At 45.4% G+C, this 12,744-nt stretch overlaps 1 protein-coding gene and 1 long non-coding RNA gene across 13 annotated transcripts in view; one reads left to right on the forward strand and one right to left on the reverse strand.

Annotated features, from left to right (window-relative positions):
• The window catches only part of DLGAP2 (DLG associated protein 2), an 823,185-nt gene that overhangs the window by 671,669 nt on the left and 138,772 nt on the right, over window positions 1-12,744 (reverse strand). The window lies entirely within an intron of this gene.
• Window positions 1-12,744, forward strand: part of LOC111770952 (uncharacterized) — a 76,625-nt gene that overhangs the window by 13,393 nt on the left and 50,488 nt on the right. For all 3 annotated transcript variants that reach the window (XR_002804451.2, XR_002804449.2, XR_002804450.2), the window contains exon 2: window positions 11,519-11,598. This is a non-coding gene — a long non-coding RNA (uncharacterized lncRNA). The remainder of the gene's footprint in view (window positions 1-11,518; window positions 11,599-12,744) is intronic.

The raw sequence follows: 12,744 nt of genomic DNA on the forward strand, positions 1-12,744 counted from the left end.
TAGATGACAAGGTTCATGTCTAACATTAAATAATAATACTAACCCTCAGCCACATCAGGGTGATTTATTCATAATCACGAAAGTCAAAACCTAAAACTCTGCAGAGTCATGCGTATGGCTAGATTGCCGCCAGGTCCACCTGAACATGAACAGCAGACTCCACAGGACACAGCGTCACTGTAACAACGTCGTCCTTTTGCTCTCGAGTAGCCTGGATGTCAAAACGCAGTCACAGTGTCATGAGGACCCAGCACCTGCCAGAAGCTCACACCTGACCTCAAGCCTTGCTCCTCCTTCCCCACCCCATCAGGAAAATCACAGCCTAACGGGTTTATGTTTGCTAATTAAAACTATCAGGGGCGTAAAGTTTAGATAATGAAACATACTTGAACTCAACGCGTTCCAACATGAAACTGTAAAAAAAAAAAAAAAAAAAACAGCTGCTTTGGCCGGGGAAAGACACAGAAAACGCAGAGTTTCTCTGCCTGGAACAAACCAGCCCCCAGAGACAAAGGTACAACATAATTTGCAGGTTCTGCCTTTGAACCCGCCTCCAAGGTCGCTCTTCCTATGGTGACGGCAGGTGAACAGTACACGTGTTGGAGTTACAGAGTTAGACCCCTCACAGACAGACAGAGGGCAGGAGGGCCCGACTCCTCCTCTGATCCACCCCATCTGGGAGGGAGAGCGGCTGCACGCTGGAGAGCGAAACAAGCAAAGAGTAAGCACCAGGACATCGAGATGGCGAAAACACTAAGGACCCTCCAGTTCAACCTCGGGGCACTGAAGCGACAGAAAAAAGTCACCTCTGAGCCGTGGGACAGGAAAAGATGCAGGGGGCACAGGAATGATAAATCCTGGCCCGATTGACAGAAAGGAAGAGACGGTAGGTTCTAGAAATGAACAGGACCCAGTTTGCTGGTCCTCGTTAACGATGTCTGGGAAAAACTCTTAGAACCACTGTCATGACCGTCAGAGGCTGCGACAGGCTCACTGAGGACTGGCTGACGGCATGTCCTTGAGGACGGGCGGTGTCCGTGGAAGTCAACCATCCCTGTGCCGTAAAGCAGGTGCCCTCACTCACGCGCTGTCAGAGCACGTGGACAGAGTGGGTCTCTGAGAGGCGGGTTTACCAGGAGGTGAGGGGATGGCAACAACCTTATGTGGCTAGGAATTAAAAACGCACATATTTAACTGGAGGAGACCTGATGGGGACGATGTCCTCAAGCTTTTCCTGGACCCTTCTCCTAAGGCTGAGCTCCCCCCAGTCAGTGGCACCCGCCCATAGCACCAGCACACAGACGTGTCCTGGGGGTACCCGACGGGAAGAGGGGAGTGAGTGTGGGCGGTTAGAGGACAGAGTTGGCACCACTGGGCAGAAGAGACACAGCGAGAGAGATTTGGGTCCAACGTGGAGGGGAAGCCTGATCGGGCTCCTGGCTTCCAGTCGCTGAATTTCCAGGGAGGACTGACTGCCGTACACTAAGAATGCTGGAGACCCAGTGGACTCTGTCCTACCACTGTCCTTGACCTAAAATAAAGCAATTAAATAAACACAAGATACCCCAAAATACAGCCCTCAGATCACGTATTTTCTTCTACACAAAGATTAGGAAGAAACTCATGAGAATGATGGATTAGAAGACTGTGCCCTGCTAACTAGTCCCCTTAACCTATTTTTAGTATAGATCGAACAGGGAGGATGAGAAATAAAAGACTGTTCTTACGCTAAGGGCGCACTGTAAACCGCTGACTACCACACGCACACAGACTGCACACCCTCCTCAGGACAACGCGTGCAGGAGCACAAAGCCGGGGGGACCAGCCGAGGACGTGGAGACACCAGAGAAAGCCCGTCCCTGCCACAGGGAAAACAGTTCACAGACACAGGTCTAAGTGGATTCACAGCAGGCTTGGCAGAAAGAAGAGAACACCGTTCAGGAAACCAAGCTGCCACCACGATCTTAAAGCTATATTTAGCCATAAAGTTTATCTCTTCCCACAACTAAAGACCATATAAAAACCTACACTGGAGAGACATGAGCAATTTGGAAAGTAAAGGATGAGGAGTCCAATGGAGAATGATCGATTGTGGACGCACACAGGGTGCCCACACTAAACCCAGCCTGAGGCCTATTATAGCACCAGATCCACGCGGAAAAGCTCCTTTCTACTCTGAAAGTAGAACTGATAGCGCAAATCAAGAAAGCCTAGCTTTAAAGCACAATCTTAAAATCAATCCTAACAGCCAGAAGCTAACAGAAAAGCATGAGACGTGGGCTCAGCACTCAGGAGTGGCCGCACTCTCCTCTGTGTCACTCTGTATTAACTGGACTCCAACAGTGACGGCTGGGAGACTGCCGAGGGAAATTTCCACATCCCAATCTAGCTGAAGCAGAGAGACTAGAGACAGCACATTAATTGAGGCCAAGAGGTAACACGGCATGGCGGGTCCAGCCCATTAACACCTTGCGTGGGCTCCTCTGGTTATATCTACGATGGTACATGGAGAGGGCCCTCGCCTGTTAACTGAACACTGAAAACCTACCGTTTCCAGACTTGAGAATGGATACAAGGTCACTCAGTCTAGAAAAGATTCAAATTTTCAACAAGATTATATCGGAGATTCCTAAATCCACTTTGCAATTTTCCTGTATCTGGGAATACACACAACTTAAAATTTCAAAGCAGAAAAGAGACGTTAAAAGAAGCAAGTGTATAATTTATCTTATCATCATAAATGACAAGAATATTGACTAATATAGATATTAATTTTTGTTTTAAAATGTCTTACTATTTTTAATGATCCCTTTTAAAGAAATAAACTCTCAGTGTGAATGCAGGACCTGACCACTTGTGAGTGTGTCATGAGCTTCCAACACACAGATAACACTCGCCACTTTACCATCATGAAACGTTTACTGACAGAAATGATGTTTGACCGCCATCCTCGAATCCCACATTTTACGGCTCCTAACTCACAACGAGCGGAAATACACAAATTTAATCAAAAGCAAGTTCAAATATTCTATCAAAGCATCTTGAGAAACCGTCAGAGTCCCTCCTGCAGCCACGAGACCAACTTCACGTGTTTTCCAGAGCTCTGAGAGTTTATTTTCCAGAGACGCGGACACCAGCTGAACGTTGAAATATAATGAGATACAGTATCTGCCGACACTGAAATGAGAACTAAGAAATTACTCTTCACGGCAAGCCGAAGGTCACCAAATCTGACATCTTGGGGATTTAATCATTATTTGTTGTGTAGGACAGTCAACCACTCAGTCAGTGACACGGGGATTAGTTTAGAACTGGGCCAGAGAGAAAACTACACCGTTGGGGTTAAAATACACCCTTGGATAAAGCTGGTCCCAGCCGAGGGAGGGGGCAGGGCGAGTGTAAACCCTCACTGCCATTCGGATCCCAACACCACCCTGCTCGTGAATTCCACTGGTCACGTAGCCATTCTGTGGGCAACATGAGTCACACACACCAGAACAACCTCACGGGACTCACGCAGTCTAACGTGACAGGTAAACAACTCATAACAATGAGGAACAGCGGGCTCTGGAGCACATACCTGAGGTGAGTTGTGCTGCCATGGCCTGTCTCTAGATCTGAAGGGTTACACACACCGACTCGGACACTCAAGGACCCACACCTATGTGGCAACGGAAAGTACTCTGACTCATCTCCCCCACTTTGCTGATCAGTTATATGCGCTGATAAGGAAAAGATCAAATAATGTCGAGACCGGACACCACTCACAGTCCCTTATGGGTGTGTCAACACCAGCATCTGGGAACCTGGAAAATCTCCATTTCACAAGCTGAGGCTTCAGAGTCAATCGCTTTCAGGTTTGACTCAAAAAATGTGGATTCAGGGGCTGGCCCGGTGGCATAGTGGTTGGGTTCATGTGTCCCGCTTCAGTGGCCTGGGGTTCATGGGTTTGGATCCCAGGCATGGACCTACACACTGCACATTAAGCCATGCTGTGGCAGCATCCCTCATGTAAAATAGAGGAAGATGGCACAGATTTCAGCTCAGTGCAGACTTCCTCACACACACACAAAAAAAGTGGATTCAGAAGCAACCCTGGAGGTGGTCTATTCTAAGCTACTTGGTTTACAGATGATGTAACTGAGGAGGAGGTAGAATTAAGTGAATTTCCCAGGGCCACACAGTTATTTCCAGGAACAAAACTTGAGGCCTATGCTTCTGACGTCCAGCGCTCTCTCCAAGACACCCAAGAGACGGCCGGTCAGCCACAGGACGCAGTGCTTCCCGCGTTGGTCAGAATGCCCACGGGGGTGACGCCCCGCCTCCAGCTTGTTTCTCACTCCAGCTCAGGTGCGGAATCTTCTCCCGCTCACAACATGATGCTTTGTCCTCAGCTGATACAGGAGCTAGTTAATTTCTCAATGGTTCTGCCCCTCGGCATCCACGTGTCAGACATTGCACAGTTCAAGCAGTGCTCAAAAGATAGGTTTTAATTTATTTCAAATTCAATTAAATTTGGATCTACCAGAAGAGCACAATCATGACAAGTTCATGAAACCATGAAATTATTGCTTCTACGTATATTTCAGAAGAATTACAGAAAACGGTGTTGAAAACATCGATGCAGAAGGTTGGAATTTCTTTCGCAAGTCTGCTAATCTAAACAGTTGGTGGGAGGAGAATTTCTACCTAACAGCCTTTTGAAATAATTTCCTGATGATTTCAAAAAAGATAATCTGCATTTATTTACCCTGAGCCACACACAGTATTATCTGAGGCATAAAACGGCATGCGAATTATCAGCAGAGAGAAATCTCCTGGCAAAAACAGCGAAGAGTCCACCAGCAAACCCATTTCCACTTGGAGGGCAGACAGGTCCTGCTGTTCCAGTGACACGGAAAACGAGCAAATGCTGCTCCACCTCCAGCCAGCACCAATGGAATACGTATCAGGCTTGCTGTGTCAATACTTTCAATAAACGATTGCCATGGTTAAAACTGTCAAATACAGTTCTTGTTGTTTTCTGAACAATTTCCCAGCTTGTTTGGAATTCTGTATTTGATTTCATATTTAAAGGTACCAGGTTTGCAAAATTTCTGTTTAGAACAAAAACTGAGCAACCATCTTTGAATCTCCTTCATTTGTTCTCTCTCAACAGTACCTAATACGCATCAAGAACTACGCTGGGAGCTACAGACCCAAGAAATATTTGTTCTTTAAAAAAAAATGTACAAATCACATTTAGTGTTAAGACCTCAAACTTCTTACACAAGTATTTAGAACTTATATTGAAAGTGTGACTAGAGAAGCATTTACGTTCAAACCTACAGCTGTAAGTTGAGAGTGGCAGCCATGAATTAAGTACCAGTATTCAATCTTTTCTTTCCTTCTCAGCTCCTTTTTAAACTAATTTTGAGTGTAAAGATTACTTTGGTTGTAAATGTTGCCTCCAGGGGGCAAGAGAACTTCAGTGCCGTGGATACCCTGGTCCACACTGGCACATGGAGTGCAGGTGGCCAAGTTCTTCCTCTCAGTGGTCTATATGTTAACTAAAGATGAGAAAGAAAACCTTCTAGACAGCAAAAAAATTAACAGACTACAAAGTTAATACAAAAATATGGAAACAAAGAGATCAAGTTTATTTTGCAGATAATACAGCAAGCCATATGGAGGATCCAAGAGACTCTACTGACAAACCGAGACAGTAGCCAAGATTGCTGGGCACTAAATCAATAATAAAAACTCTGTGGTGCACATACACAAGAGGAGAAGCCAAAGAGAATGGGCAACAGATTGAAAAAAAAATCCCATTCACAACAGGAGCTGCAACAATAAGATTTTCTAAGTGTAAATCTAACCAAGGACATCCAAAATCAAAGTGGATAAAATAACAACCATTATTTAGAACATCAAAGAAATCCTGAATATATGGAGAGATACACTGTGCTTGTAAAAGAGAAAACTACATATGGTAAGGATATCAGTTCACCAATGATTAATCTATAAATTCAAACTGATTTGAGCCAAAATCTCAGGAGCATTTTGGGGAACTTGATGAGCAGTTTTCATGTGGAAAAGTAAAAGGCCTAGAACAATTAAAACAATTTTTAAAAGAACAATATGGAGAGACAAATTCTGCTAGGCTATTTTGTTTTAAAGGCATAACAATTAAGAAAGAGAATTACTGCCAAAAAGTTTAATAAACACACCAAGGAAACAAAACAGAGAGCCCTGGAATAGATCCCTACCCGTGTGAAAACTTGACCTATAACAGTGACATATTTCAGATTGATGGGAAGTTGACTGAATTGGAGAAAACAGATTATCCATATTAAAAAATAAAATTACATCTCTGTCTCGCCCCATACCCCAAAAAACAATTCTAGGCAAATAAATATGCAAAAGTGAAATGTAAACTTTAAAACCTTTAGAAGAAAATAATTGGCACCCTTTATCACATCGAGGTATAGAAGACATTCTAAAGTGAAATAAAAAATTGTAAAACAGAAAGTAGATTTTAAAATTTAACTAAAATTAACATTTTCAAACACATGCATAACAGAAGACACTATGAAACAGGTTACAAAACAAGTCATAGCTGACAAAGGCTTACTATCTTAAATATATAAAGAATATTTATAAATTAGTCAAAAAAAGACAAACCACCCAACAGGAAAATGAGCTAAGGACACAGAGTCAATTAACAGAAAAGGAAACATGAAGAGTCAATAAACTTTAGAAAAATACATGCAATCTCATTAGTAATCAAGGATTTGCAAACAAACAAAGAGAAGAATACAACGAGACCGCCCCACCGCCTTCAGGATGCAAAACGTCAAGTCTTACAGTAGCAATGGTTGCACGAGAACTGAAGTAGGAGGAATCGTCACACGGTGATAAGGAGGGGACGCCACACTGCACACCAACCTGAAAATAATGTCAAGGTAAAGATTCTCTCCGTCTACAGTGCAGACATCCCCTCAACACGGATCCTAGAGCAGGTTCTCAAATTCAAGCTTGGATCAGAATCACTTGGGGTGCTGCTTAAAACCCAGATTTCTGGGCCTTAATACCAAACCTTCCGATTCCAGAGGTCTGAAGTGAGGCCCAAGAATTGACGTTCCTCACAAGTTCCCAGGTGACGCTGAAGCTGCTGCATCTGGGGCTCCCCTTCGAGAACCAGTGTCTAGTGAAACACCGTCCTTTCACCCGAGGAGACACACAGAACTGTCGCTGCAGCACAGCTGTGACTCTGGAAAGTCTGGAGCCACCTCAACTCCACCAGCCCCAGGAAGGGCCAGCAGAGTCGTTTTCAACACGCAACAACTAGGCAGCAGCTTAACTTTTAAGGTAAACGTATCCACAGGAACAAACTTCCACCCGCACACGCGTGCAAACACCCCTGCATATTATTTGTGGACACAGAAATATGTCATCTGTGATAAACACATGTCTGCGAATGCCACCAGATGCATGACGGAGACTGGTCCCGGGGCGGGAAGAGAGAACGGAACGGAGGAGGGTATGAACGATCCTCCGGGAATTGCATCCTCAATGCCTATGTCTTCGAAAAAGGGAAGCATGAAGCCTATTAGGCACGATGTTACGATTTAACAAACATGAGGAGTGACAGAGTGGTGAGCAGTACCTTGTTCTCTATTCGTAAGTGTGCCCCTGAAATAGTTTATAAAAAGTGAAGAAAATCGTACATCAGCATTAATGGTCTAAGAATTAACTGCAAATAGATGAATGCTTTATAAAAGCATTTTACTCAGATAAAACCTTACATCAGATTCTCAACAGCCAGGTGTCTATGTCTGCTGGCACCGTGGGCACCTGGCCCTCCAGGCGCTTAGAGCTACGTCCAGAGAGAAGGACTGAAGTGGTTAAAACAAATGCCCCGAGGGAGCCGGGCCCACTGGGGGTGCCGTTCGGGAGAAGGTGGAGGCAAACAGAACTAGGGCACACTCACAAAGATGAGCTTTCAGTTGAACCTTAAAAAAGACATTTGTCAGGTGAAAGGTGGGGAGCAACCACCGCCTGCGGAGGAGACACCACGTGCAAAGTGAGGGGAGGGCAGGGGGGCTGTCCACCTGGAACCCGAGGTCTGATACGACGGCCAGCGGAAGGTGACGCAGGAACCTGATAAATGAAGACAACGCAGTAAGTGGCGCACCATTTACCCAGTTCTCAGGCCAATACCCAACGTCGCCCTTGACCACGCTCTTCCTCCCACACCACATCCACCTAACTCACCACTCAATTCTGTTAGCTCTACTCTCAAGAGGCACCCAGGATGGAAGCCCGTCTCCACCACTTCTCTCTCCTGGACCACGGCTGGGGCTGCTGTCTGGCCCTCCACTCACTCTGCTACAGTCTCTACTCTCGACAGAAAGGCAGAGGGATGCTGGCGAATTCAAGTCAGACTGCGCCCCCTGCCAAAGCCCTCCAGCAGCTGCCCACCACACGGAGAATAAGACAATTCCCCGCGGCCCCTCTGGCCCCAGGCCACCTCCCCTCCTCCCTTTGCTCCAACTGCTCTGTGGCCACATCACACACAGCCCCACCTCAGGGCCTTTGTCCCTGTGGTTCCTGCTGTCTGAAATATTCATCCACAGGCTCTCATCCTCACCTCATCCAGGTTCCCGTCCACGTCACCTCCAGAGAGAGGCCGTCTTATGCGGGATAACCCCCCATCACTCTCTCCCCCCTTTTCCTATTTCATATTTTCTTCACAGAAATTACTATTTTGCATAATATTCTATCATTATTTGTTTACTCGTCCTTTGTATCTCTCACCAACTAGACTTTAATCAGGGGTTTACCTGCTGGGTATCTGTCATCCAGACGCATGCCTGTGACACACACATGACAAAGAAATACTTGTGGAATGAATGAACAAAACAGTGAATGAACACTCGTCATGTTTATATATTTGCAAAGAAACGAAAGAGAGAAACCGTCTCAATACAGGGTGATCGGTTAAGGATTGAAAAGAGAAGGAATACTCATTCAGCTTACTTCAATCACTGAGACTCAATGCTTTCCTGAGAAACACGGATCCCTACAGGCTCACTACCAGCCTTAGGAAGCTGCTCGGTCCATGACGAGGAAGATTTCCCCCATCAGGATGGAGAGCCACGGTGATACAGGGATGGAGAGCCACGGTGATGCAGGAATGGAGAGCCACGGTGATGCAGGGATGGAGAGCCACGGTGATACAGGGATGGAGAGCCACGGTGACGCAGGGATGGAGAGCCACGGTGACGCAGGGATGGAGAGCCACGGTGATGCAGGGATGGAGAGCCACGCAGATGGAGAGCCACGGTGACACAGGGATGGAGAGCCACGGTGATACAGGGATGGAGAGCCACGGTGATGCAGGAATGGAGAGCCACGGTGACGCACGGATGGAGAACCACGGTGACGCAGGGATGGAGAGCCACGGTGATGCAGGGATGGAGAGCCACGCAGATGGAGAGCCACGGTGACACAGGGATGGAGAGCCACGGTGATGCAGGGATGGAGAGCCACGGTGACGCAGGGATGGAGAGCCACGGTGATGCAGGGATGGAGAGCCACGCAGATGGAGAGCCACGGTGACGCAGGGATGGAGAGCCATGGTGACGCAGGGATGGAGAGCCACGGTGACGCAGGGATGGAGAGCCACGGTGATGCAGGGATGGAGAGCCACGGTGACGCAGGGATGGAGAGCCACGGTGATGCACGGATGGAGAGCCACAGTGATGCAGGGATGGAGAGCCGTGGCGACGTCTTCTAACTACAGAGCTGCCTTTATTTTTAAGTCACGGCAAACAGGCCAGTCGATTTGCCATTTGATAATATCAGCAGAGTTGGCAGCAGCAATGAGTTATTGGTAATTAAAGTGATTTTTCTGCAAAACCTGGGAAGTCATCCCAGAACTCCATTGTAATTTCTAACCAGTGGATTTGAAAATTTGCATAACAAAGGTCACACTTGAAAGGTTGTGGTTAGTGCTACTCGAAGAACAATGAAAAACTCCTCAGAGCCATTATAGAATCTACAGCAAAAGGACAAAAAGACCAAAAACCAAGAAATATTTATCCTTCTTGGTTTATTTCTTTAATTGGGAAACAATGATATAAAACAAAAACCAAATTTAGTATGTAAAGAAACCATGTCAGCTAACAAGAATTTCAATCGATTTTTTATCACCATTAACACTAAAAAGCTGCAAAAAAAAAAAAAAAAAGGCAAAACCTCAACATTAGAAGTACTATGAGAAGCTGTTTGAAGCCTGTCTTTCCATGTCTTTCTCTGTAACGTAGCCAAGGCTTTCATCTCAGCTACCGGCAGCATCCTTCCTGCACCGCATCCCTCACTCCAGGCAGGGCTGTGAATGAGTCCACGCTGGCTGTTCGGACAACCGGACCCTGGACGAGACTCGTGCACCAGAGCAACCACAGGGGACTGTAGCATCCCAAGGACATTCCAGTCCTTTGTCAGCGCCGCTCCTCACCAAGTGCATTCATGTGTCCTGATGCCAGACGGCACACCACAGTCCGCAAGATTTACAAGTCTGAGACAGGAACTTCCCGCCAGAACACTCCAGCAGCGAGGCAATTAGCTAATGAGTTTCCGTGCTGTAGACAATGTACTGAGGCCCGAAGCAGACGACCTCTTTTCGAACCCTGAGTCCTGCCACCAACTAGCTCTTCCAGCAAGGTGCTTACGGTCACCCAAACACAGGGCTGTCCACCTCTCCATTTTTTGGTGACAATAAAATAAGTATGTAAACTCATTTTTTAAATAAATAGACTTTATTTTTTAGAGCAGTTTTAGGCTTACAAAAAAATTGAGAGGAAAGCACAAGAGTTCACGTATAACCCATTCCTCATCCCTCCCAGTTGCCCTTTATTAACGTCTTGGGTCAGTGTGGAACATGTGTTACAACTGCTGAGCCAATATTGACATATTATTATTAACTACGGTCCACAGGTCACATTAGGGTTCACTCTCTCTGTTATACACTTCTACGTGGGTTTTGATAAACACACAACGTCATGTATCCACTATTATGGTACCATACAGAATAGTTTCACTGCCCTGAAAATCCTCCTATTCACCCTCCCCACCCCCAAACCCTGGCACCCACTGATCTTTCTGCTGTCTCCATAGTTTTGCCTTTTCCAGAATGTCATAGAGGTGGAATCATACAGTATGTGGCCTTTTCATGGCTTGATAGCTCATTTCTTTTTATCACCCAGCAACATGCTCCACTGTATACATCTGCCACAGTTGGTCTACCCATTCGTCTATTAAAGGACATCTTGGTTGCTTCCAAGTTTGGGCAGTTATGAACTAAAACTGCCATAAACATCTGGGGGCAAGATTTTGTGTGGAAGTAAGTTTTCAACTCATTTGGGTAAATACCAAGGAGCATGTTTCTTTGGGTCAAATGGTAAGAGTATGGTTAGTTTTTTAAGAAACTGTTAAACTGTCTTCCAAAACGAGTGTTCCATTTTGCATTTGCCAGGAGCAAGGAGAGTTCTGTTGCTTCCCACCCTCCCCAGCACTTGGTGTTGTCCGTGTCCTGGATTTCGGCCGTTCTAACAGGTGAGTGGTGGCATCTCATTGCTGTCTTACTTTGCAAGTCCCTAATGACATACGATGTTGAACTTCTTTTCATACATGTATTTGCCACCTGTATAGAGATATTTGTTAGATTTTTACCCACGTATTTCTTCTTTGGTGAGATATCCATTCAAATCTTCTGTTCATTTTTACATTGAGTTGTTTCTTTTACTGTTCAGTTTTAAGAATTCTCTGTATATTTCAGGTACTAATCATTTGTCAGATATGTCTTTTGCAAATATTTTCTCTCAGTCTGTCGCTTGTCTCTTTATTCTCTTAACATTGTCTTTCACAGAGCAGAAATTCTTTATTTCAATGAAGTCCAGCTGATCAATTCTTTCTTTCATGGATCACACCTTTGGTGCTGAATCTAAAAACTCATCACCCTACCAAGGTCATCCAGACTTTCTATGTTATCTTCTACAAGTTGTATAGTTTTGCATTTTACGTTTAGGTCTGTGGTCCATTTTGAGTTGGTTTTTGTGAAGGATGTAAGCATGTGTCTGGATTCATTTTGTGTGTGTGGATGTACCATTGTCCCAGCACCAAGTGTTTTTCGCCATTGTGTTGCTTTTGCTACTCTGCCAAAGACCAGTTAAGTACAATTATCTAGGTCCATTTCTGGGCTCTCTATTCTGTTCCATTGATCTATTTGTCTATTCTTTCACCAACACCACACTCTCTCGATTACCATAGCCGTGTGTTTGTATGTGCATGAGGAAGGTTGTCCCAGAGCTAACATCTGTTGCCAATCCTCCTACACTTTGTATGCGGGGCACCACCACAGCATGGCCTGATGAGTGGTGTGTAGATCCACACCCAGGATCTGAATCCGTGAACCACAGGCCACTGAAGTGGAGTGCGCAAACTTAACCACGACACCACCAGGTCAGCCCTTGTAGCTGTATTTATGGTAAGTCTTGAACGTGCATAGTTCCAGTCCTCTGACTTTGTTCTTCTCCTTCATTACGGTGTTGGTTATTTTGGGTTTTGTGCTTCTCCAAATAAACTTTACAATCAGTTTGTTGATATTCACAAAATAACTTACTGGTGTTTTGACTGGAATTTCAATGAATCTATAGATCAAGTTGTGAAAAACTGACATCTCAACAACATTGAGTCTTCCTA

The sequence above is a fragment of the Equus caballus genome, chromosome 27 (assembly GCF_041296265.1).
Source record: "Equus caballus isolate H_3958 breed thoroughbred chromosome 27, TB-T2T, whole genome shotgun sequence".
Lineage (NCBI taxonomy): Eukaryota > Metazoa > Chordata > Mammalia > Perissodactyla > Equidae > Equus > Equus caballus.